The sequence below is a fragment of the Pipistrellus kuhlii genome, unplaced genomic scaffold (assembly GCF_014108245.1).
Source record: "Pipistrellus kuhlii isolate mPipKuh1 unplaced genomic scaffold, mPipKuh1.p scaffold_m20_p_15, whole genome shotgun sequence".
Classification (NCBI taxonomy): Eukaryota; Metazoa; Chordata; class Mammalia; order Chiroptera; family Vespertilionidae; genus Pipistrellus; species Pipistrellus kuhlii.
The window spans coordinates 10,780,148-10,805,555 of record NW_023425460.1 but is presented as its reverse complement, the minus strand read 5'-3'; the positions used below and the strand labels follow the sequence as shown (position 1 = coordinate 10,805,555).

The window sequence follows — 25,408 nt, the reverse complement described above, 5'->3', positions numbered from 1 at the left end:
GTTTCTTGCCAGATCTCCCCTTTGCGCCCCCGGGTGCTGAGGGGTGCATTTCACTGGGTTTCCAGGGCTGGGGAGGAACCCGCTGTGGAGCGGACATTCTGCTCTGTGGATGGTGGAGGCCCAGAGGGGGCACCCGCCGCGATCGGGTTGCACAGCAGCACCCAGCGCCCTCCTGGCCTGGACAGGCTGGAGGGGCAAAGGGAGCCCGGCCGGGGAGCCGGCCTCCGGGAGGGGGTGTGGCGCCCGCAGCACTGGCTTCTCCCTCCAGCCCGGAGGCTGGATGTCGGTTTGGGTACCTTCCAGAACGCACCGAATTAATGGCCAGGGGAAGAGGAACTGGCTTCCCAGGCGGTCTCCCCCGCCCCAAACTTTCCCCCCCGAGCAGGGTGGGAGGGCGGAAGGAGGAAGCGGGGCAGGGAAGGTGGGGCCAGCCGCCCCCTCCCGGCCGGGAGCCGGGCTCTGGACGCCGATCCGGACGTGGTGGCCCGGGTGAGTGTGTCTTTAAATGCGAGCCCCCCGCCCCTTCGTCGGCCGGGGCCGGGGCCGGGGCTCGGGCCGGTCGGGGGGCGGCGGGAGCGGTGATTGGCGGCCCGGTCCGGCCGCCCCTCTGCGCGGTGGCGCGCGGGGCCGGGGACCCGGCGGGGAGGCGCCGAGGTTGGGTCGCGCGCTACTCCCTCCGCGGCGAGCGCGGGCTCCAGCTCCGGGGACCTCCCTCCGCTCGCCGCGCCCGGCCCACCCGCCTCTGGAGCCGCCGCGGCCCACGGATGGGCCGGGGAAGTTGGGAGGAGCGAGCCGGAGCCCGCGCCGGGCTCGCCCCGCCGCTGCCCGACTCGGCGCCCGCAGTCCCGGCGCCGCGCGCCCACCGCAGGCTGGCAGGTACCGCGCGGGCGAGGGCAGGGCGGATCCGGGACCCCCTTTCCCCGTGCGCGCCCCCGGGCTGCTCCGACCATCCCCTCCCCCTCCCCGGGAGCTCGGAGCTCGGCCTCGCTGGGCCCCGGGAGAGGAGAGGAGGGAGAGGGGGAGAGGAGCGGAGATGGGCCCCCATCCCAACTCGCCCGGGACTGCAGCCTGGGAGGGGAGCGCGTACCAAACTGTGAGTAGAGACCGGGTGGTTTGTCCGCTCGGGGCCATGCTCTCCCCGAGGTTGTCCTCGCTCCCGTTAGAAGTGGTCCAGCAACACCTGCACCCTCACCAGGAGCTGGGGCGGCCCCTGAGCCGGCTTCCCGCGGAGCGGAGTGGCGGGGAGGGAAGCTGTCTCATGGTCCACACTTGGAGTCCCCGGGGCTCATCTGCTGGGGACTTGAGGCCTGAGGAAGGGGGAGAGCCCAGCGGTACCAGGGGGCACATGCTTTGACTCTGAGCCACCCTGGCCCTCGCCTTCTGCCAGCCTGGGTCTCCTAGGAGAGCCACCCTCTCCTCCTCGGAGGCTTTTCCCGGAGAGGCAGCGACCTGCCGGGCAGCAGAGGATGGCGTGGGGGAGACCTGCTGCCTCGTGTAAGGTGGCCCAGATGGCTGGGACACGATCTGCCTCACCGGGAGTCAGAGGTGGGAGGAAGCTTCCTGCTTCCCTCAGGCTTCTGGGGGTCTTTACCTTCCCAGGCAGCGACCCGAGGGCGAACCCCTGGCTTTTATGCAGAGCAACCTGACCCGGCGCCTCTTACACGCCTGGCACCAGCACCAGGCTCTGCCTAGGAGGACTCATTCTGCCTGGGAGGACGCAGTGTGGGAGGAGTGGGAGAGCTGTGTCCTCTGCTGGCTCAGCCCCATGGGGGAAAGTGAGACAGAAACCACAGTGTGCTGATATGGGGCTTCCATGCCAGTCTTGGACTTACAGTAATAATAGTGTGAATGCCAAGAGGCTACACTCGATCTATTGCTAAATGAGTGACATAGGCTACTTTAGGGGGGGAGGGAATGAGCCTGGGATCCAGTTCTCTTGCCATCCTGGAAGCATGCTTAAACCCTTCGGGCTCCACACCCATCCTTCCTACGTACCTGCTAGTAATGAGGCCCTCTCAGCACCCCAGGGACAGGGGGCAGCAGGGGCGCTCGGGAATTCTCCTTCACGCACAGATGCTCCTCCACCCCTCTCCCAAGTGTTTGTTTTTTCTTCCTGCTGGTAGATTTCTGAAGAAACTCTTTGGACTTCTGGGGTCAGGCTGAGCACGGGGCTCTCACAGCTGCCCTGGGACCTTTGAGGCTTGGGGTGTAGATCCAGCCTTTTTGGCGGTTCAGAGGCGAGCCGGGAGGAAACCCTCACTTCCTTTCTTCAGAGCCTCTATTGCTGGGGGCTGGGGATGAGGCTGGGAGGCTGGAGGAGGCCCCGGGCCAGACACGGTTTCCTGTGAGTGCAGACAGCCACTCTCCGTCCACGGGCCACGGGTGCTGGGTTGGGGGGTTGGAGGCTGGGGGGGGGGGGGGTCGGGCAGGGCTGGCTCGAGGTGGGAGGCACCCGGGGCGGCGCTGACCTCACGTCTGAGGTTCTGCTGTGTCTGGGGCTCTGCCCTCCCCCAGCGTCCCTGGCACGTTTCTGCTTTTCTGGAAGGCTTTGCGGAGGTGGCAGTGTGCTTGTGCCCGCAGCCTTGGGCGCTGCTGTAGGAGTGGGCGCTGCTGAGCTCACCCCGCACGCAGCCTTGGCCGGCACTGTGAGCCCTGGGTGAACGTGCCCACCCACTCCGAACAGCTGGCACACGCAGGGTCGCCCGGGCACAGGTGGGAAATGCTGTGTGAGCAGAGATGTATGTGTACTCATGTGTGTCGTGCGTGGGCAGACAGACACTGGATAGAGACATGAAGACAGACAGGAAGACAGCGGAGGTGGGCAAGATGTGTACAGGGGCAGACCGTGTGAACACAGAAACATGGGCCACAGATGCTACATAAATGATCTGCTCCTTCATGGGGATTTGCACCCCCCCCCCCCTCCATGGGAGGCAGATGGGTAAGTGTGCAGGCATTTGGGCTACCAACATGGATGTGAGCTGACATTCATGGGCACAAGACATGGGTGAAGCCACATAGAAGTGGCTTGAGTACCCTGGGGAGACACAGAGGTGGCTGTGGGCTCCCCGGGGAGACAGACACCTGTACCTGCTGAGTCACCTGACAACAGAGGCCTGGACACCACAGAGGGGGCACTGAGACGCAGTCTGAGGGGGGTTCCGCTCAGTTATCCCGTGACCCCATGTGGCAGCAGTGCTGGGCGCTGGTCCTGCTTGGGGTAATGGTGCGGGTGCTTTGTGGGGTGGCTTCATTTCTAGCCCTCCATTCGGGCTTGAAGGCCCTAGAGGACTCTGTATTCTCTGTTTAGCTCCGAGAATCCTTTGACCTCCTCATGCCCTAGTGAGCAGGGCCTTAAGCACAAGCAGGGCCTCCCTGGACCTTTGAGTGTCATCTTTCCCGAGTCTCCAGAAGAGAGGCCGTGTCCTGGGTCGGGGTGGGGATCTGGCTGGGGACTCTCCCTCTGAGGGTGTCTGGCATGGAAGGGACCACGCCTGGTAGGGAGAGAGTGCAGCCATGCTGTGGGGTCCTTGATGAAACCATTGTTCTCCCATGCGGACTGCCTCCCTGGGCTTGGGCAGGGAAGGGGGGCCTTCTACCTTCCGGCTACAAGTACCTCTCTCTGCCCACCCTGGATACTGGGAGCCAGCCCAGAGTCTAGATGCAGCTTGACAGTAACTTGCTGGATGACCCTGGGCAAGCTACTTAATGTCTCAAACAACTCACTTAAAATGAAACTCCTCATTTCAAAGATGGGGCCAGTGACCCCAGCCCTTGGGGGTGTTGTGAGGGTTAAATGGCAGACAGTCTGTGGGACACATGTGGCCCAGTGAGCCTGGGCTGGTGGAGCTTTGATGGTGAGCGAGCCTGGGCTGGGCCTGCAGAGCTGCTCGGGCAGCCAGGTGCCCGGCCCTGGGAAGGATGGGCCGGCAGGCACCACTCGTTTGAAAGCTGGAGGGCTTTGTCCTCACCCCTGCCCTCCAGCCACGCCTCAGCTCTGCGGGACCTCCACACGGGCCTGCTGCCTCCTGGGCCTCTGGGAGGGGAGCCAGTGGTTTGCTAAGAATAGCCCCAAATCATGGCTCTGCCTCCGGCGGGCAGCCGCGCACCTCCCTGGTCCGGGGCCAAGGGACTTGCAGATGGGCCTTTTATGTTTCCTGTAACTGGCACTCAGAGTGGGGATGGGCCTGGCAGCCGCAGGCTCGGGTGGGAGGGAGGGAAGGAGGGAGGGAGGGGGGTGGCCCTGCCGCTCTCCCCAGGTTTCTGGCTGGAACCGGAGGAGAGAAGGCTCCTCTTCCACTCAGAACGTGTCCTGACACCTGCCCCCGCTGAGCATCTTGCTGCCTCCCCAGGGGATCTGGGAGCACACCAGATTTCTGTTCTTTCCTTCACCAGCTGTGTGCCCCCGGGCGACTCACTTAGCCTCTCTGTGCCTGATTCTCTAGTCTAGTGTAACAGGATTAATGATAATAACTGTTATGAAGCCAAAACCGGTTTGGCTCAGTGGATAGAACATCGGTCTGCAGGCTGAGGGGTCCCGGGTTCGATTCCGGTCAAGGGTCCGGTTGCGGGCACATCCCCGGTGGGGGGTGTGCAGGAGGCAACTGGTCGATGTTTTTCGCTGATGTTTCTAGCTCTCTATCCCTCTCCCTTCCTCTCTGTGAGAAATCAATAAAATATATTAAAAAAAATAGCTGTTATAAAGGTCTGAAGGATGAAAGGAGTGCGTGGTGGTGGCATGTGGCTCATAGCAAACGCTCCGTAAACGTTCGGTGCTTCTGGTATCACTCAGCGGAGGGAGAGAGCTGTGAGGCCAGCGAGGCCCGGGTGCTTGCTCGGTGCCTCATGGTGGGAAGGCACCGGGAGGCCTCTGGACTTGGGTTTCTGGCTGGGGGTTCAGTGTGAGTGTAGGGGAGGGAGAGCCTCTGCCCGGAAGAGAGCACGTATGTACGTGCTGCTGTACCCGCCGGGTACCTTCACGGGGTCTGGGCTGGCTCTGCGTGGAGCTGGAGGCAGGGAATGGCTTGCGTGGGGGCAGGGGGACGATTCAGGGGCTTTGAAGGATGGCCGGAAGTTTGCAGGTGTGAGGGAAGGCTCCCTAAGCAGGAAGAGCAGCCCCTGCGAAGGTGTGACGAGCTTGGTGTGTACAGGGGCCATGGACAGATCAGTGGCTCTGGGGAGGGTTCCACCCCAGCACCCCGGTCCTGGAAGGAAAGACCCTGCAGGCTGGGGCCTCTGTCCCTCCCACGCTGGGCTCTGAGGCAGTCCTGGTCTCCCTGTGAGGACATGGGCTGGAGGTCCATCAGAATTCATCTCCCTTTCCTTTTAGGAATCACAGTCTCTGTTTCCTCTTCTCCAGAGACTCCCCTCACTTCTTCTTAAAAAAAAAAAAAATCTGTAGTCTGTATTTCTTTTCTTTTTCTTTTTTTAATATTTTATTGATTTTTCACAGAGAGGAAGGGAAAGGTAGTTAGAAACATCGATGAGAGAGAAACATCGACCAGCTGCCTCCTGCACACTTCCCATCAGGGATGTGCCCGCAACCAATGTACATGCCCTTGACGGGAATCGAACCTGGGACTTTTTAGTCCGCAGGCCGATGCTCTATCCACTGAGCCAAACCGGTCTCGGCTCCCCTAACTTCTTATAAGTGCTGTCAGCCCTCCCTTGGGCCCCTCATTGTTGAGCTGGGGCTTCAGACTGCTCCTGCCCCAAGATCAACACGTCTATTTTTGCTCTTAGTCCAAACACCCACGGGTTAATAAGCCCCCCCCTCCCCTTCCTTTCAATAACCTGAAGCCTTTGAAAACTTCTTAGCCTTTCCTGAGGAGTGAGTGTCTAATGGTGGGATCTCTGGACTTCAGAAACTGTTTGTCTATGCCTCCTGTGACATTATAGCCACGAGAGGCCACCCCTGTTTGGTCTGGGGTACTCCATGAGAGAGACTCGGTCATCTGGGGTTGACACCTTACATGCACAAGGCAGGCAGCGGGGAGCGTCTGGGAACTGGGTGTGTCGCCGATGACCCTGCGGGGAGCTGGGGCTTTCGGAAATTCCGGGAGCAGGGAGGGTGTGGTGCTGGGAGGGCTGTGGGCCACTGCTGGGCTTCCTGCCCTCGCCCATCAGAAGCCCGTGAGGCTGCGCCAATGCAAGGGGAGAGAGGTGAGTGCCCTCAGATGACCTCGGACCATGCCAGGACCATGCCAGCCTCCGCAGCCTGCCTCTCTGCAGGTGGTTTGGAAGATTCTGTTTAGAAAGCACAGAGGGAGTTTCTCCTCCCCTTTTCCTCTTCCTGGAATTGTAGACCCCATGGAAGAGTTAACCCCTCTCCTGCTGGTCACAGAGGGGCTGGTTGGTGTGTCCCCTTCCACTGCTGCCCGGGGGTCACTGAGGCCTTCTTCCCGGGTCCCCTCTTTGCTCTCCTGAAGCGGCTCCGTTAGCACCCCAGGGCCCTGTTGGCAGGGCGCAGAAGACCTCCCTCTGCCTGGATCTGATGGGGCCTACACACACACACACACACACACACACACACACACACACACACGTCCTTGCCCTGCGGTGCTTTAGCCTTAGTTTGACCACCTCTCAGGGGGTGTTCTCTCCCTGCCCTCATGCAGAAGCGTCGGTTGATGGAGCTCATGAATGTGGAGCCTCCTGCAGGTGCTGCTCTGCTGGCTCCTCCAAGACCCGTGGGAACGCCCCTGGGGATGGGCCCCGGGGTAGCAGAGCCCTTGGGGGAGGTGCCGGGCAGGTCTCTGCTGAGCTAAACCAGGCTGAGGTGCAGGTAGCTAAGCCCTGGGCTGGCGGTGGACTGCTTCCTTTGAGCCCAATGTTCCCATCTGCAAAATGGGTGTAATACGTTTTCACTTGTTTACCTTTAAAATGTTTTAAATTGAGGTGACACTCACGTGCTATGAAAGTAACCACTTTCCAGTGTACAATCCAGTGGCACTGAGTACCTTTTACAATGCTATGTGCTGTCGCTCTATCAATTTCTAAAACATCTTCCTCATTCTGAAGGAAAGCCCATACCTATTAAGCAGTTGCTCCCCATTCCCTCCTCTGCCTTACTAACACCTTTTATTGAGGTGTATACACTATAACGGTTGCCCATTCTAAGTACCCAGCTGGGTGAGTGTTGGTGAATGTCGTGGGCGTGTAGCCACCACCTCAGTCAGGTCTGAGGACACTTCCATCACCCGGAAGGTTCCTTGTGGTCAGTCACCACTCCCACCCCTGGTCTCAGGCCCAATTATCTCCTTTCTGTCACTAAGGCTTTGTTTTTGTCTGGATTTTCACAACAATGGACTCATATAACAGGTAGTCTTTTATGTCTGGCCTCTTTCTTTTTTTTAATTTTTAATTTTTATTCGTTTCAGAGAGGAAGGGAAAGGGGAGAGAGAGAGAGGAACATCAACGATGAGAGGAATCACTGATTGTCTGCCCCTTGCACGCCCTACACTAGGGACTGAGCCCATAACCCTGGTATGTGCCCTTGACTGGAACCGAACCTGGGACCCTTCAGCCCGAAGGCTGAGGCTCTATCTGCCAGACCAGCGAGGTAGGGCATGTCTGGCCTCTGTACCTGACATGATTGCTGAGATGCGCTCACTGTGCTGCATGTTTTGCAGCGAGTTCATTTTTCGCCGCTGAGCAGTGTTCCTGTGGATGGAGGGAGCTTGCTTACCAAGTTTCCAGTTGACGGACGCCCACCCTGCTCCTGAAAATGTTTTCAACTCAAAATAATATAAAGCAATGATCTTTATGAAATATTCAAGTAGTAGCTTCATGGAGAGTACAATGTAAAAAGCCTCTTTCCCCCGCCTCCTTCTCTCTTCGCCGGAGGTTAACGCTGTCAGCGCTTGCTGACGATCCCTCGGTCTTTTTCCCATGCTGCTCTGTGACTGTGTGGTTTTTGATGAGGGGATACGAGTGGGATCACATTGGTCCATGGCCCTGGGACCACCTTTTCCCACAGCCATCAGTCAGTCCCTGGAACCTTCCCTCTGAGCGGAGGGCTGGGAGTCGGGGGTGTCCACCTCCCCCCGGCTCTGAGCTGGGGCGCAGTGAGACAGGATGAAAGCTTCCTGGGGCGGTCATTCGGAGCAGGTTTCTGGAGGAGGGAGGCATTGGAATAAAAGGGGCCATTCTGTCGTGGGGGCAGACAAGTTGGTGTCTGGGGGACGTGTCTTCCATCCTGCCTCGCAGCAGGGGTTCCTCTTCCTGTCTCTGCCAAGTGTCTCTGGAGGGTGTAGCCCAAGGAAAGAGCCACCTGCTGAGTCCGCAGAGGACAGACCCCCTTGCCGCGGTGGGGCTGCCCCCTGGGGAGGCTGACTCTTCTAGGAAACTGCTTGAGGTCCCACGGATGCGATGCTCGTGTGTGTGTGTGTGTGTGTGTGTGTGTGTGTGTGTATGTGTACTCCCTTTTAAAGGAAAAAAAAAAAAAAAGCCTTATTAACTTTTCTTATTGGAATACCAGAGGCTCAGTGCATGTATTTTGTGCACGGGTGTGTGTGTGTGTGTGTGTGTGTGTGTGTCCCTCAGCCCGGCCTGCACCCTCTTGTAGTCTGGGAGCCCTCGGGGCTGCCATGGAGGTGGGAGAGGCTCCTGCCACCATCGCTGTGCCAGCTTCTAGCTGAGTGGTGCTCCCCCTGTGGGAGCACCAGGGGGAAGCTCCTGCATTGAGCGTCTGCCCCCAGGTGGTCAGTGCACATCATAGCGACCGGTTGTTCCGCTGTTTGGTCTATTTGCATATTAGCCTTTTATTATATAGGATAAATTAAATGTGCACAAAAATAAAACTAAAGTGCCTTATTTGTACATAACTATAAAATATATATGAAATATTAATAAAACCAGAAAGCCAATGCATTTCAACTGGAAGATGTAAATAGCAATTCCACTGCCAGTGTGGGGTTGATAGCAGGGAGCAGAGCTCCAGGCTTCTTCTGTCTCCCTGTCCCTGCCACCTGAGCCTGCTAGACAGAGTGGCGTTAATAGTGCTGTGCTGGCTGGACAGTTTGGGGTCATTCTGATTATCTACACTTGAGCCCAAGAGTCTGTGTTCATAGTGCACCTGGAAAACTGACTTGTTTGATTGAAGATGCGGGTGGAATAGAGGTGTTATTGAATCTGTATGTACTATAGTAGTCGACCTTAAACCCACTTCTTGTGGGAATCTGGAATTTGGCTCAGACAGAGATGGGCTTTCTCAGTTCACACAGATGGTCTCAATGGGAACATGGTCCCGACTGCTAAGAGGCCGGGCCTCTGAATTGGGAAGTACAGGCTGCGGGGGCTACGGGCGGCTCCGTTCCCCACCCACCCTCTCTTCTGTTTGAACCACAACCTTTGTCTGTGCTGTGCACGATGATGTCATTTGGCCTTGAGGAGAAGGAACTGGATTGTAAATAGGACCGGAGCCCAAGTTGCATGGCAGGGCGGTATTCAAATGGCGCATGGTCGGCTCTTGGTACTTTTTTCTTAAAATTGTGGTGAGATCCCATAACGTAAAAGGTAACTATTTTAAAATGTGCAATTTAGTGGTAATTAGTCCACTCCCAATCCTGGGCAACCAACCAACCATCACCTCTACCTAATTCCCAAACATTTAAAATTTTTTATTTTATTGAGATCTTCCTCTCTAACACATTTTTTAAAAATATATATTTTTATTGATTTTTTACAGAAGAGAGAGAGATAGAAAGCTAGAAACGTTGATGAGAGAGAAACATCTACCAGCTGCCTCTTGCACACCCCCTACCGGGGATGTGCCCACAACCAAGGTACATGCCCTTGACGGGAATCCACTGAGCCAAACCAGTTTCGGCCCTAACACATTTTTTAAATGTAATTTTTTTTATTGTTTAAAGAATTATACATAGTAGTATAATACATATATCTCTTTTTTCCCCCCCACTGCCTTCCCCAGCCTCCCCTACCCCCTGCCACCTGCCCTCATTTCCCCTCCCTCTCCTCCAGTGTCTTGTGTTCATTGGTTGTGCTTATATGCATGCATATAAGTCCTTTGGTTGACCTCCCCCCCGCCCCCCAACACATTTTTAAAGTGTGCCATCCGGGACTGGAACTTTATGTCTGGTATTAGAACTCCCCATCGCCCGCCCCTGGCAACCAATCACCACTCCATCTTGGCGTCTATGGATTTGACTGCTTTAGGTTCCTCAGATACGTGGAATCTTGCAGTATTTGTCGTTCTGTGACTGGTGGCTTATTTCACTTAGAATAATGTGCTTAAGGTTCATTCGTGCTGTGCCATACTGCAGAATCTTCTTTCTTAAGACTGAATAATATTCCTGTGTGTGTGTGTGTGTGTGTGTGTAAAGAAAATGTGTGTGTATATATACATGGGATGGCCAAAAGTAGGTTTACAGTTGTAGTACAAATAAATAATACAACTGTGAACCTACATTTGCATATATATATATATATATATATATATATACACACATATATGAGTGTATACATAAACACACACACCTCTATGTAACACATGTATATATACATACATATTCATACCTTATGGTTGCCTCCATCTCTTGGCCATTGTGAGCAGTAACTAATGTAAAGGCCCAGCTTCTCAGCAGTCGGGACCATGTTCCCATTGAGACTACCTGTGTGAACTGAGAAAGCCCATCTCTGTTACTGCGTGGGTAACTGATATCTCTTTGAGATCCTGATTTCAAAGTGGGGTGAGTACCCAGAAGCGGAATGATTGCTGGGTCGTAGGGCAGCTCTGCTTTAAAGTTTTGAGGATCCTTCATAACTACTTTCCGTAGTGGCTGCACCATTTTACATTCTTGCCAGCAGTGTACAACTGTTCCAGCTTCTCTACATCCTTGCCAGCACTTATCTTCTTTTAATAACAGCCGTGACAGGCATGAAGTAATACCACTTTGTAGTTTTGATGTGCATTTCCTTGATTAGTGATGTTGAACATCCAAAACATTCTCATCCCCTCAGAAGGAAACAGTGTCTATTAAGTGGTCACTTCAGACCCCCACCCCCATCCTCACCCTAACCCCCACCCTGTTTCCCAGCTCTGGTAACCACTAATCTCTCTTCTGGTCTCCATGGATTTAACTGTTCTGGACATTTCATATGAATGAAGTTACACAATATGTGACCTTTTGTATCTGGCTTCTTTCACTATGAATAATGTTATCAAGGTTCATCTACATCACATGTGTCAAACACAAGGCCCACGGGCCAAATCCGTCCCGCCAGGCCTTGCAATGTGGCCCGCACCGCGCTGTCATCACTGCACTCTGCTGCGTTTCCATCACAATGACAGTTTATGACTGTTCAGTAAACCATTTGGCCCGCGATTTAGGCTGGATTTTAGATTTTGGCCCCTTCTCTGATTGAGTTCGACACCCCTAATCTACATTGTAGCGTGTAGCTGTGTTTTGTTCCTTTTTATAGCTGAAGAGTGAATATGTGTGTGTGTGTGTATGTATGTGTGTGTGTGTGTATACACACACACACACACACACACACACACACACACATATATATATATATATATATATATATATATGTATATATGTATTCCATTGTATGCACACACCAAATTTTGTTTATCCATTTGTCAGTTGGTGGACATTCGGATCGTTTCTGTCTGTGGCGATTGTGACCGGTACTGCTGTGAACTTGGGTGTGCACGTGTTTGCTTTGATACCTGCTTTTCATCCTCTTGGGTTAAATACCTAGAAGCGGAATTGCTGGGCCATATGGTAATTCTGTGTTTAACTTTCTGGGTTTGATATTCTGGAATTAGAGGTGATGGTCGTACAGCATTGTGGATGTACAAAATATCACTGGGTTGTATACTTTAAAAGTGTAATTTTATGATATGTGAATTAAATCCCAATTTAAAAAAAGATCTCACAGATGTCAAAGCTGACATCCATGGAGTCTGAGTCATGTTCTTGGCTCCGGAAAACCCGGGGCCCTGCATCGCCTCTTGGGATGCTGCAGACGTCCTGGGTGTTGGGGACACTGGGCCCAGCTTCACGGCCCTTGTTTGGGATGGCAGGTGGGAGCTGCAGGAACTAAACGGACTGGCTGGATGCCTTCCCCGCACACCCCTTTAGCTCATCCTGGTTTTTTCCGGCTTCTAAATGGTACTCACTGTAGGACTCAGTTTCCCCACCTGTGATGCAGGCCTGTGAGCAGCAGCCTGGACCGTGACCTGGGCTCTGTGGACAGCAAAGCTTGCAGCAAGTCCAGTGTACCACGCTGACTTCCTTCTGCCCACTCTTCCCTTTCTGTGTCTGTATTGTCTTCCCCAGGCCCCACGGGCCTCAGGAGCAGTTCCTCGTTTGTTGGAGGTCTCTAGGGCCTACTGCTTCCTTCCGCGATTGCAGCCAGGATGAGGCCGTGGCCGTCTGTCTGTCTGTTCGGTCCTCTCTTCACACATCCGCTCAGTCTGTCCTGTCTCCGTTAGTGGCAGCCTCATTCCTCCAGTGAGTTGCTCAGACCCAGTACCCAAGACGTCCCTGGTTCCTCTGCGTCTCTCCGTCTTCGGAAACGACAGGACAGCACGTTCTGTGGGCTTCGGCTTCACGGCGGATGATCCAGACGAGCCCTTCTTCCTTGTCTTCGCCGCGGCCCAGGCCTCGCAGCACCTGCAGGTCGGTCAGCGTCCTCCCTGTTCCCGCTCAGCCCAGGGCGACCTTGTCAGAACGTAAAAGCCAGATCCAGATACTTCTGTGCCTTCCCATGAACTCACGGTGACACCCCCTGGGGCCCCCAGGACACCCCCATCCAATACCAACCCCTGCGCCTTCCTTGCTCCTCCCCGACTGGCTACCTCATGGTTCCAGTTGGCTGGGTGCCTTCCCTGCCCACCCCCTCAGGACACACTGGGAACACCCACAAAACTGGGGAGGGAGGGCATGTATGGGAGTGTGTGTGTGTGTGTGTGTGGGGGGGGGGCATTGGTAAGATATGTACACATATAATACATTAATAAAAAAAAAAAAAGAAAGAAAAATAAAAATTAAAAAAAAAAGAAAGTTTGACTTGAATCTGAGCTCTTGATTCCCAGCGAGTGCTCTCATGCGGAGCCAATGTCTCCCGCCCCTGCCCCCTGTTATCCGGCCCCTGGGCAGCCAGGCAGCACCTGTGAGGCTGAGCACTTACACCTCCCTTGGGGAGCCCCCCTGCTCAGCCTGTAATGATGGAACGGATAGCTGCCAGCTGGCACGGGGTCAAAAACGACGGGAAGAGCCTGCTCCCGTTTGCTGAGCCTTCCCTGTGCTCGGCGGCGCGGGGCCCAGCAGGTCAGGTGGCCTTAGCCTCAGGCGAACCTCACCGTGTCCTGAGGAGGAGGACCTGCCATCTCCTCCACTCCCCGTCAGGGCCGCCGAGAGATCTCACACGGGCGAGATGAAAAAGATTGATAACTTCCCTGTCCCACGAGGCACTTGGGAAACCGGCCCTCTGAAGCAATGGCGTTTTCTGTGTGAAATGCTAAAACCTTTTGGAAAAGCGATGTGGCAATAGCCCTAGGGTTTTTAAAAGGCACATCCTTCTCTTCCCGGCGGTCCCCATGCCGGCGGTCCATCCTGCAGAAGGAACACTTAGGATGTCAGGCTGTGCGCTCCAGGATGTTAGGGTTGTGCAACGGAGGCCACAGTCTCCTTTCAGTTCCGCCCGCGTTCTGTCCATCTAGGCGTCTGCACGGGCGCTCCCTCTGCCCGGCGTGCTTTTTTCACGTGGCCCAAACCTTCCTGTCCTTCAGTGTCAGCCCCGGGCGCCTGTGACTGTCAGGCCTGAAGTAGGGCCTGTCAGCTACCGTGCTCATGCTTTATCTCAGCGTCTCAGCCTCCTGGGGCCCTCATCACGATGGAGAAAATGTGTCTCTGTTGTATTTCTTGTTGAATTCCCCGCCCCCCTGCCTTGTGGGGATGTCTTTTCCTTCCAGGAAAGGCTAGGACGGTGCCTGTCTGGTTTACACGATGGACACTTGGTATTTAATTGCGAGATGAGTAACGATACAATGAAATGGCATGCCTCCATTGAACAGACAGGGTTGGGGTTGTTTGTATCAGCTGGGAGAGGGTTTGGAGGGTAGGGCATAAACTTTTTCTTTATTCATCTGTGACTTGTGACAGTCAGTACGAATTACTTTTGTAATAACAGATCTTTTTAAAAATATATTTTATTGATTTTTTTACAGAGAGGAAGGGAGAGGGATAGTTAGAAACATCCATGAGAGAGAAACATCGATCTGCTGCCTCCTGCACACCGTCCCTGCTGGGGATGTGCCCTCAACCAAGGTCCATGCCCCTTGACCGGAATCGAACCTGGGACCCTTCAGTCCACAGGCCGATGCTTCATCTACTGAGCCAAACCCGTTAGGGCAGCCCTTAATTTTTTTTTTATTGAGATAAATCTACACATCCTAACATTTATCAATTTGGCCATTTTTAATTGGACAGTTCGGTTGGATTAAGTACATTCCCATGGCTGTGCAACTGTCATGCCCTGCTCCCGAGCTTTCTAATCTTCTGAGACAGAAACTCTGTGCCCGTTGAACAGCAACTCCCCACCTCCCTCCCTCCCCACCCCTGCCCCGGGCAGCCTCCCTGCTATGAGGTATGAGATACCGTACCTCCTAGGAGTGGAATCATACGGTGTTTGACCTTGGGGGTCCGGCTTCTTTAAACACTTAGCATAATGCCTTCAAGGCTCATCCATCCATGTGGTGGCGTGCGTCAGATTTCATTCCTTTTTAAGGCCATACTTGCTCTTCGGAGCAGCGGTCGCCAACGGGTGACCTGTGAGGTCTGAAAGGTTGGTGACCACTGCTTTGGAGCACATTTTATTTTATTTTTTATTAAAAAAAATACATTTTATTGATTTTTTTTTACAGAGAGGAAGGGAGAGGGATAGAGAGTCAGAAACATCCATGAGAGAGAAACATCCATCAGCTGCCTCCTGCACACCCCCTACTGGGGATGTGCCCACAACCAAGGTACATGCCCTTGACTGGAATGGAACGTGGGACCTCTCAGTCTGCAGGCCGATGCTCTATCCACTGAGCCAAACCAGCGAGGGCTGGAGCACATTTTAAAGGCACCTCAGGTCTTCAGGGCGGAGTAAAGGGGCCAGCTTGATGGTGGGCGTGGGAATAAAGAATGTTTATTTACACGTACTGGGTGCCAGCCCTCCACTAGGTTGTCTCTGGCGATCCTCACCCCATTCTCATGAGTCAGTCCCACTGTGATCCTCATTTTACAGATAAGGGAACGAGGCTCAGAGAATTCCAGCAACGTGGCCAAGGTCACACAGCGAGCCACCAGTCGGCCAGGACTGGATGCCACGCCCTGCCTCACGGCACAGCCCGTGCTCTGCGTTCCCACGCCCGGCACGGTGCCCGGCCAGGCTCAGGGCCCTTGCCACACTTCTGCAGCTGATCGGTGCTGAGGGGAGCCAGTCGGTGCCACCTGGCCCTGGGGAGACGCTGGCAGCAGCCCACCTCCCTGGCTCGGGTCCTCCTCGCTGGGCCCCGGCTTCTGTTGAAAGCTCCTTTATGAAGCAGCAGCTTCCCCGGGCCAGGGGGGGCAGGGGTCTGTGGGGGATGTGGGCCCCGGTGCCTCTGGCACAAGGCTGGTGGGGGCTGCCTGGCCCAGGATGGCCGATGGCAGGATGTCACTCTTGGCAGAAACTCTCCCTGAACAAACAGGAGCTCGGGATCGAGCGCATAGATAAACAGGAAGAGGGAAAAACATAAAAATATTTTTCTTCCCCTCCCTGGGCTCTGGCGTTTTCTTGCTGCCGGTCCCTCTGCCCCTGGAGGTTTGAGGTGGCCGAGTTCTCTCCTTGCCAGCAACCACCGGAGGCCTGAGAGCTCCCGGCGGGGTGTTAGGTGTTAGGTTTTGTTTGGCCTGATGGTCTGGGATAAGCCTGGACAATGGGGCCAGGGAAGCCTGAGTTTGAATATTTTATTTTTTATTTTTATTAATATGTTTTATTGATTTTTTACAGAAAGGAACTGAGAGGGATAGAGAGTTAGAAACGCTGATGAGAGAGAATCATCAACCAGCTGCCTCCTGCACACCTCCTACTGGGGATGTGCCCGCTACCAATGGACATGCCCTTGACCGGAATCGAACCCGGGAACCTTCAGTCCGAAGACCGATGCTCTGTCCATTGAGCCAAACCGGTTTCGGCCCGAGTTTGAATCTTGGTTCTACTCTTGCTTTGCGAGAATACCTTTCTTGTCTGTCAAGGTTGCTCATCCTCAGGCCCAGCGGATTGGCCTCCTTCTCCAGGAAGCCTTCCCGAGTTCACGTCTTCCTCTGGGCCGCGTGGTGTGGTGGGAACCGTCCCGGGTCCCTTCCCCGTGGTCGGCCTCCCCGAGCCTCTCCGTTCCTGTATCTGTGCGTCAGGAGCGTTCGCAGTGGGGAGAGGAGCGAGCCTGATTCTCGCGCCCTGGCCCGGGCGGAGCTGGCCCGGGAGCAGGGAAGCGTGGCCCTCGCAGGGTTAACTCCCTTCCGTGCCAGGGACGGAAGCGGGGAGGACAGAGTGTGAAATGAAGTCACTTCCCCGCCCGGGGGTCTGCCATGTGCCTGGCCTTCCTCAGCAAATCCGGTTTCCTGCTTGGCCTCCGCAAGCCTACCTACTCCTGGCTCCCAGGACCCCGAAGGTCACCAGCAGGTGGGGCTCCTGATGGAATGCCGGCCTGTCATTCATCCTCTGAGGTCACTTCCTGTCTGGGTCCGCCATCCACCTTTCCTGCCACCGCCTTCCACAGGGCCGTTTCATGGGAATGATGGGTGTGGGGCTTGAGGGAGGCTGCCAGAGGTCAAGTTCAATGCCGAGCCTGCTCTTTACCCTGGGGCACTGCGGCCCGGGAGGGCAGGGCACTTCCTGAGGTCAGGACCAGCAGACAGGCCTCTGGACCACACCCAGTTGTGGGGGCTCTGTGGGGGCCCCGGAGTGGCAGGCTGGTGCTTTGGGGATGCTCCCCAGCCTCCCTGGGCCCTCATTTCTTCTGTGGAACCTGGGGGAGCCTGTGTGTGAGAAGCACTGTCAGACCTGGGCTTCCGTATTCTGGTTTGACCCCCACTGCACTTAGGGAAGCCGAGACTTAGAGAGGGCAGGGCCAGCCGGGGCCTCTGAGGGGGCAGCTTTGTGGTCTGCCCAGGTCTCTCTGGCTCCATGTCCTGGTTCCTGCCGTGGGAAGGAGTGAGCTCCCTGCCTGTGACGCCTCGGGAACGTCCCCATTTCCTGTGGGCCAGGGGCGCTTTGGGCTGGAAGGTTGATACAGAACCTCACAGGGATCAGAGGCCACCCTGTGTAGGTCTTTCATCTTCTCTTTTCTGAACGTATAATAGTATAGCTTCATTTTAGAAAAATCGGAGAAAAGAAAGAAATGCAGGAAGATTAGAAGAATCCTATGTTCCCACTTCCCAGCAGTAACCAGAGTTCACCATAAATGTCTAGAGATTTAGCCTTCCAGACATTTTCCGTGTGCGTGAGAGAGAGAGAGAGAGAGAGAGAGAGAGAGAGAGAGAGAGAGAGAGAGATCTCCTTCTTAATGGGACAAAACTCTGAAATACTGTTTGGTGTCTTTTTTTTTTTTAAACTACACACCCTGGCTGGTGTGGCTCAGTTGGCTGAGCATCGTGCTATGCACAGAGAGGTCATGGGTTTGATTCCTGGTCCCGGCACATGCCCAGGTTGTGGGTTCGATTCCCTATCAGGGTACATTTGGGAGGCAACTAATCAATGTTTCTTGTATCGATCTTTGTCTCTTTCTCTGTCCTTTCCTCTAAAAGAAATAATAAGAAAGAAAACTGCACACAGTACGTATTTTTCTGTCAGTAAATACACGGCTACTTCTTCCTTTCAAAGCTTTTGAGTTGAGGCTCCGCATGCACAGAAAGGGATAGGCCTCACAAGTATGCCGCTTGATGACTTTACAGAGCGAGCACAGCTGTACCGCCTCCCAGGCCAAGGAGCAGCGTTCTCCCAGCACCCGGACTCCTGTGCCCGCCCCTGCCCTTCCCCCTCCCCCTTTCCCTTTAACCTCCCCCCCCACCCCTCCCTCGCCCCCCCCCACCTCCCCCTCGCCGCTCTCCTGCTCTAGACGTGACTTCTCGTCTGACTTTTAACACCATAAACTACTTGGCCTGTTTTTTCAGTTTTAGACCAATGGACTCTCAGCGTTCGTATTTGACGTTCCCTTTGCTTTAATGACCACATGGTGACACCCATGGTACATTCGGTTTGACCCCTGCTGATGGGAAAGATGTTCCCAGTCTTTCCTAATATAAACAAAGCTGAACCAGCCCTGTTTGGCCATGTCTTTGGTTATTTCCTTTGAAATCAGTTGATAGGAGAGTTTTGAGGTATTTTGAAATGATTGCCAGATTGGTCTCCAGGGAGCTGTGCCGGTTCACATGGCAACAGGTGCTTGGGAAGGAGCCGACCCCTGGCGCCCACAGCAGCACCGGTTTTTGTCCTGCTGCTCGTGTGACAGACACCATGCTGGGCAGTGCTCGGCGTCCCGTCCTTCCCAGGGTTTGACTTACAAATCAGGGGCCATCTTTCTCATGTTTTTTTTTGGCCATTTGTATTTCTTCTCTGTTTTTTTGGCCCATTTTACTCTCAAGATGTACTTATTTTCTCATTTGTTTGAACAAAAGACTATATTGAATATGATAAATAAAAATACATTAACTATATTTTTACCCAGTTTGCCATTTGCCTATGTGGTTTTTCTGTGTTGGTTAGAAGCCTACCATTTTATGTAGTCTGATCTATTGATAGTCAATTGTATATCTTAAGTATTTTGCATAGAAATTCCTTTTATAGCCCAAGATTATGCCAATATTTACTTGCATTCTCTTCTTTCACTTGCGTGGTTTCCTTTGTAACCTGTTATCTTTCATCTTTCTGCACGTCCTTTAGGACCCTCCTATGATGGATAGCTTGTAGGAGCTGAGCATCCACTCAGAAGCTCCCAGCTGCCTGGGTGAGTTACCCAGACGCTCTGTGCTGACTCAGTGTTTGTGCCTGTAAAATGGGAATGATGCTGGCACACAAAACCAAAGGGCTCCTGTGGGGATTAAACCACAGCTGTATGTAACCTTTTAGTCTCAGGGCTCCTTTCTTTACACTCTTTTCTTTTTTTAAAGTATATTTTATCGATTCTTTACAAAGAGGAAGGGAGAGGGATAGAGAGCTAGAAATATCGATGAGAGATAAACATCGATCAGCTGCCTCCTGCACATCCCATCCTGGGGATATGCCTGCAACCAAGGTACATGCCCTTGACTGGAGTCGAACCCGGGGCCCTTCAGTCTGCAGGCCGACGCTCTCTCCACTGAGCCAAACCAGTCAGGGCTTCCTTTACATTCTTAAATATTGGAGACCCTAAAGAGATTTTGTTTGTGTGGGTTGTACACATAAACTGATATTTACCATATTAAAACTGAATATATTTAAAAACATATATTTATTCTTTCCTTTTAAAAACAACAATAGCAGACTCATTATTTGTTAACATAAATAAAAAATTTTTCCTGAAAAAAATAACTATTTTTCTAACACACAAATCATAGTGGGAAGAGTGGCATTGTTTTGCCAATCTCTTTGATATCTTGTTTAATAGAAGACAGATACTCACATCTAGTCCTGCTTTCAATCTTCTCTGATATGTTGTTTTTGATTAAAATATATGAAGAGCCCTAGCTGGTTTGCTCAATGGATAAAGTGTCAGCCTGCCGACTGAAGGGTCCCAGGTTTGATTCCGGTCAAGGGCATATGCCCGGGTTGCGGCTCGATCCCCAGTAGGGGGTTTGCAGAAGGCAGCCAATCAAGGGTTCTCTCTCATCATTGATGTTTTTCTCTCTCTCTCTCCTTCTCCATTCCTCTCTGAAATCAATAAAAATATACTAAAAAAAAAAAAAAAAAAAAAAAGTCTATGAAGAAAATCCAGCTTCACACAGATAAGTGTTTGAAATGAGAGAAATAGCTTTGTTGGCATGGCTCAGAGGTTGAGCGTTGACCTATGAATCAGGAAGTCACGGTTCAATTCCCAGTCAGGGCACATGCCTGGGCTGCTGGTTCAATCCCCAGTGTGAGGGCGTGTGGGACGCAGCCAATCAATGACTCTCTCATCATTGGTGTTCACATCTCTTCCTCTCCCTTCCTTTCTGAAATCAACAAAAATATTGAATAAATAAATAAAAAGCAAAAGGGAGTAGTTTATTAGCCTATAGATATTTCCTGTGATACTACTTACACACTTGGCAGGTGATAATTTCTTAAAGTGTAGTTAAAATATAGAATCTGAAAAACATGTTGATGAACTTTGCATATTTTGTTACGTTGAAATCCATTGGACTGTCTTGCGCTATGAATGGATCTTTGACCCAGGCATGATTATGAAACATCAAATATTTGGTCATTGGGGAAATATTGCCTCACTGCATTATGCAGATGTTCCAAATGTGGGCACATTTCATTTCATCATATCTGAAAATTATGTACAAGGAGGGGCAAAAGTAGGTTTGCAATTGTTCTTATGGAAAAAAATACAATAATTAATAAATAATAATACAAGGATAAACTCTGTGTCTCACAGCTGTAAACCAACCCTGTATGTTAACACCACTCATATGGCAAAATCTTTTTTTTTTTTTTTTTTAAATATTTTAGCCGAAACCGGCTTGGCTCAGTGGATAGAGCATCAGCCTGCGGACTCAAAGGTTCCAGGTTTGATTCCGGTCAAGAGCATGTACCTTGGTTTCGGGCACATCCCCAGGAGGGGGTGTGCAGGAGGCAGCTTATCGATGTTTCTCTCTCATCGATGTTTCTAGCTCTCTATCCCTCTCCCTTCCTCTCTGTAAAAACTCAATAAAATGTGTAAGAAAATATATATATATTTTATTGATTTTTTTATAGAGAGGAAAGGAGAAGGATAGAGAGTTAGAAACAACGATGGGAGAGAAATATCAGCTGCCTCCTGCACACCCCCTACTGAGGATGTGCCCGAAACCTAGGTACATGCCTTTGACTGGAATCACACCTGGGACCTTTCAGTCCACAGGCCGACGCTCTATCCACTGAGCCAAACCAGTCAGGGCTCATGGCAAAATCTTTATGCATTGGGACGCCATCAAACTCTCAGTGGCTCAGGTTCTCCAAAACTCTGATTTTCCCCTTGATGCCCACACTTCGCCATTGGCAGCCAACGCTGCCGGCTGTTCTCTGTGAAGAGGCAGGCTCACCTTGCTCAGTTTTGAGGCCATGCTCCCGACCCCCCAGTTCTGAACAGCCTCCTTTTGTCTGTCTGCGTTCTTCCCGGTACAGTGGTGCTCCGTGGAGCCCCGTGGACAGAGAGGCTAGCTCGGCCTCCACTCAGACCTCTGTCGTACTCCACCGACCAGCCCACGTGCACTTCCGTGTCATCACGCAGATTGTTAAGAAGACATGCCCTCGGGGCTGCGATTTGGTGGCGTCCATCAGTCTTACTGCTTCCCCAGGGACATCCCACGTGACGCTGGCACTCTCGCTGTGAGCCATGGCCAGCCCGGCTCAGGGGCAGTGCCTGCGGAGCCTCTAGCGGTCACCCTCATGGCTTCTGCTCCATCAGCTGCTCTCACGGTGAGACAGGCAGGCGGCTTACCACTGACCTGAGGATAGTGTTGACCCGCAGAGCCTTGGGAGGTATTGGGGACCCCGGGACCCCGAGGAGCGTGCTGTGGGAACTTTGGAGTGGATGGCAGGTGGATGGACGTGGTGCAGTGCTGGGCAGTGTGCCTGCTGCCGTTCTTCCCCTCTCCCCCTAACCAGAGACAGCGTGGGGAGTGGGGAGGTAAGCCATCGGGGTTAGACACTCATCATTTGGGATTGCAAGTCCTACTCAAGGCGGATGTGTTCGGTCCTCCGGAGTAAGTGAAGTGCCCTAGGGGACTTTACAGGTGCCCCGTTTTTCTTGCCTCCCCTGGGAGAGAGGGGTCTCAGCCAGGCAACTCTCCCGAATGGGTTCCCAGACAGGGACCCCTCAGAGTCACCCTCCCCCCTTCCTGGCCCCAAAGGGGCTTCCGGTCCCTTCTTCGCTCGTTAACCTTCTCTGCTGTGTGGGACCCGGAGGTCAGCATCCCGTCATTTTTCATAAGCAATTGACCGGGCTGCGTGTATGGGGTGCCTGCTGCATTCTGGGCTACAATCCTGTCTGCATGGTCTCATTTCTGCTCAGAACACAGACTCCCGTGGAGCTGATTCTTTGTTGTTGTTGTTGTTCTTTAAAAATCTTTCCAGTTTTGTTCAGTCAAGTGGCTCCTTTGTGCCGAGCACCGGGATGCCATTGAAGGCCAGCCTGAGCCCGGGCCTGGGGGGGCCTCATGGGGTCCCCTCCATGGTGGGGTGTGGCTGGGGTAAGGTTAAGGAAGGCGTCCTGGTGCAGGGATGGGAGTGAGCTAGGCCGAGGGAGCGGGGCAGGAAGGTGTGGGATGAAGGCACGCTCGGCTGGTGTGAGGGCCTCAAACTGTGTCTGCTGCTCGGCAGAAGAGGCAGTGGCATCTGTCCCATCTCTGGAGGAGGACCGACTAGGTCGGACCAACAGAGCGATGGCCCGGCCTTGTCCCTTATGGGCTACTTAGAGGATTTCCAAAGGCGCCATTCCTGCCTTACATAGACAGGGGAACACCCACCCCAGGCCCCCGGCCTGGTAAGATGCACCTCTGCTTTATTATCATTTCTGCTACTGTTAGTTATCTGCAAAGGCGGGTGGGGATGCTGTCTGCTGCAGGGATGGCAGGAAGTTCACTTTGGCCGGAGCTCAGAGCACAGAGGTGGGAGTTGGGGAGCAATGGATGGGAGAGAGAGGCTGGGCCTGAAGGTCATGGGTCGCCATGCGGTTCCTCTCTGAGTCTAACGGAGGTCTCGTATGAAATCTGTCTCCTCTGCTCAAAGTGCCTCATTCTCTGGAGCAGGACAGCTCTTCTTGGTCAGGGTCCTCCTTGGCCCTGGGTGGACAGGCCAGCAAAGCAGGTCAGCGGGGCGGTGCAGGGGGAGAGGGGAGGAGACCCCTGTCCTCCCTGCTGTCCACGTCTTGGTGATGGTGGGCAGGTCTCTGTTTTCTCGTCTGTAAAACGAGAGGAAGGACAAGGGCCTCGAAGGGGCCTCTGATTCTAAGATACACATTGGTGCGCAAGGGGGATTTAGACTCTGTGGTGTGTGTGTGTGTGTGTGTGTGTGTGTGTGTGTGTGTGTTTCTCTGTGTATGTGCACGCGCGCACGTGCTGGGAGTTGGGGGACAAGGAGGCAGGTGGTGGGCTGGTCCGAGCCCGGCCCTGGATACAGACCTGAGCGTGTTACCCACTCCTCCCCTCCAGTTCTCTGCTGCCTGCTGCTCAGTGACTTCCTGCGTGTTTGTTCTGCAGCTGAGGCAGATGTTTCCTGCAGCTGGTCACTCAGCCTCCCGCCCTATTTTTAGCTCCATTGTTACCCACCCCGAGCATCTGGCTGCCAGGGGTGTGCGAGAGGCTGTCTGTGGTCCTGGGAGGGGCATTCTCCTCTGGGTCCAGCTTGTTCCGTTCCTGCTGCCAGGCCCCTGCGTTGAGCTTCCCAGTGTCTTTTCGGAAAGTGAGGGTGTCTCCAGGAGAAGCAGGAGAGAGGTGGCCGGATGATGGAGTAGAAGGAGCCCCGGCGGTGAAACCAGAGGCCTGGTTCTCTCTCTGTGTCCTACAGTGAACTCTCTGAGCCTCAGGGTTTTGTTGTTATTATTATTTTTAATATACTTTTATAAATTTTTTTTAAAGAAAGAAGAAAGGAGAGAGAAAAACATAGATTGATTGCCTCCCGTATAGAACCCTGATTGGGGACTGAATCCCCAGCCTGATATGTACCCTGACCGGGAATCGAACACTCAACTGACCAGATAAGGGACCCCTCAGAGTCTCCCTCCCCCCTTCCTGGCCCCAAAGGGGCTTCCCTGTCCCTTCTTCGTTAACCTTCTCTGCTGTGTGGGACCAGGAGGTCAGATAACTAACGTAACAACTGACCCACACAGTCCGAGCGGAGTCTGTTTTTTTCACCCGATAACTGGCACAGTAGCCTGGGCTTTTGCCCTTCTCATAGGGCTGTTCTGAAGCTGAAATGAGATAGCGAATGAATTCATTTCACAAAAGGAATCTGCAACTCTTGGGGGTCCCCGGAGGAGCATCGGATTCAGAGTCTGGAGTTGACACACGTATTTGCCAGCACCAGGCCGTGGACTCGGCCATGGTGTGGGGTGCAGGCGGTGTGCTGGACCGCTTGGAAGGGGAGGGGTCATTGCCGCTGGGCGTTGGTAGATGGGGTGAAGGGGAGGGTGGGAATGGCATCCTTGGGTGTGGGACCAGGGCGGGCAGAGGCCGGGGGGCTGGGGAGGGCTGGATGTGCCCTGGGACCTCCAAGCAGGAAGGACCAGTGACCCTGGCTGGAGCCGTTCGCCGTAAGCGAGGCTCAGGGTGGGTTTGGGGGCAGGAGGCTCTGCAACCCCCTTTTCCTGACCCAGGAGGCAGCACAGCAGCTCTGCTCCTGGCTCTTTGACACGTGGAACTTCCATAAAAGACTGAGGGGTATGAGGGTGGACAGGGCCTCTTGAATGCCAGGTAAGGGAGTCTGGACTGGAGGCCACTGGGGTGGAGGGAATGGGAACAGACCCCCATCATAGTTCTTCTCAGCTCCTTGAAATGATGCTTCAGGGCCTGTGACATTGCTGGAGGTAGGAAGTGGGGTTCAAGGATAAGTTCCCACTGGCCCTTTGGGGCACAGCCCCTGGAAGCAGCCCGGGGAGTGTGGGCGGGGCCAGCACCCTAGTGGGGGGTCTCAGGAGACTAGGTTTCTCCTGACCTTGGAGTGTCCGGATGCCCAACTTCCTGGAGGGAGCAGGTGAGCATGTCAGGTACTCTTACCCCCGTCCTCCCCAGGGTCCTCCCCTCGGTGTTCCGCCCTCCCCCACCCCAACCCCCGCCTGCCCGGAACCTGGTGATGGGCAGGAGCTCCAGGCTTTCTCAGGAGCAGAATGGCTGCCCTTCCCTGGGATTTCTCTCTCCCCTCCCCGGGCTCCTCCGAGAGAGAGCCCGGCAGGCAGGGTCCCTCCCAACCAATGATACTTTCTGGTTTTCCATGGAGTTCCCCTGCTCAGAACAGGTGGGACTCTCGTAGTCTCTGCCTGCCTTTGTGGAGCAGTGGAGGCCAAGCCTTTAGTCCTCAGCATGAAGCAAACATTTAGCTGCTTAGAACTTTCCAAGTTTCTGCATGTGACTCAGGGAGCCACGGTCTAGCCATCCATGGTCACTCACCTGTGTGCATCGCCATGGGCCCTGGTGACTGAGGATGCTGACTTCTGTGCTCTGTGACCCACCCCCCCGCCCCCGCA

General features: G+C 53.9%; 1 protein-coding gene across 4 annotated transcripts in view; it reads left to right on the top strand.

Annotated features, from left to right (window-relative positions):
* The first annotated feature begins 214 nt into the window (after positions 1–214).
* Positions 215–25,408, top strand: part of PALD1 (phosphatase domain containing paladin 1) — a 62,593-nt gene continuing 37,399 nt past the window's right edge. Inside the window, exons 1-2 of one of the 4 annotated variants that reach the window (XM_036438228.2) lie at positions 215–480; positions 4,201–4,206. The gene's annotated coding sequence lies outside the window, so the exon portion shown is untranslated. Of the gene's footprint in view, positions 490–648; positions 877–4,200; positions 4,207–18,988; positions 19,010–25,408 lie in introns of those variants that run through there. The other 3 variants (XM_045581762.1, XM_036438227.2, XM_036438229.2) reach the window with 3 other exon arrangements.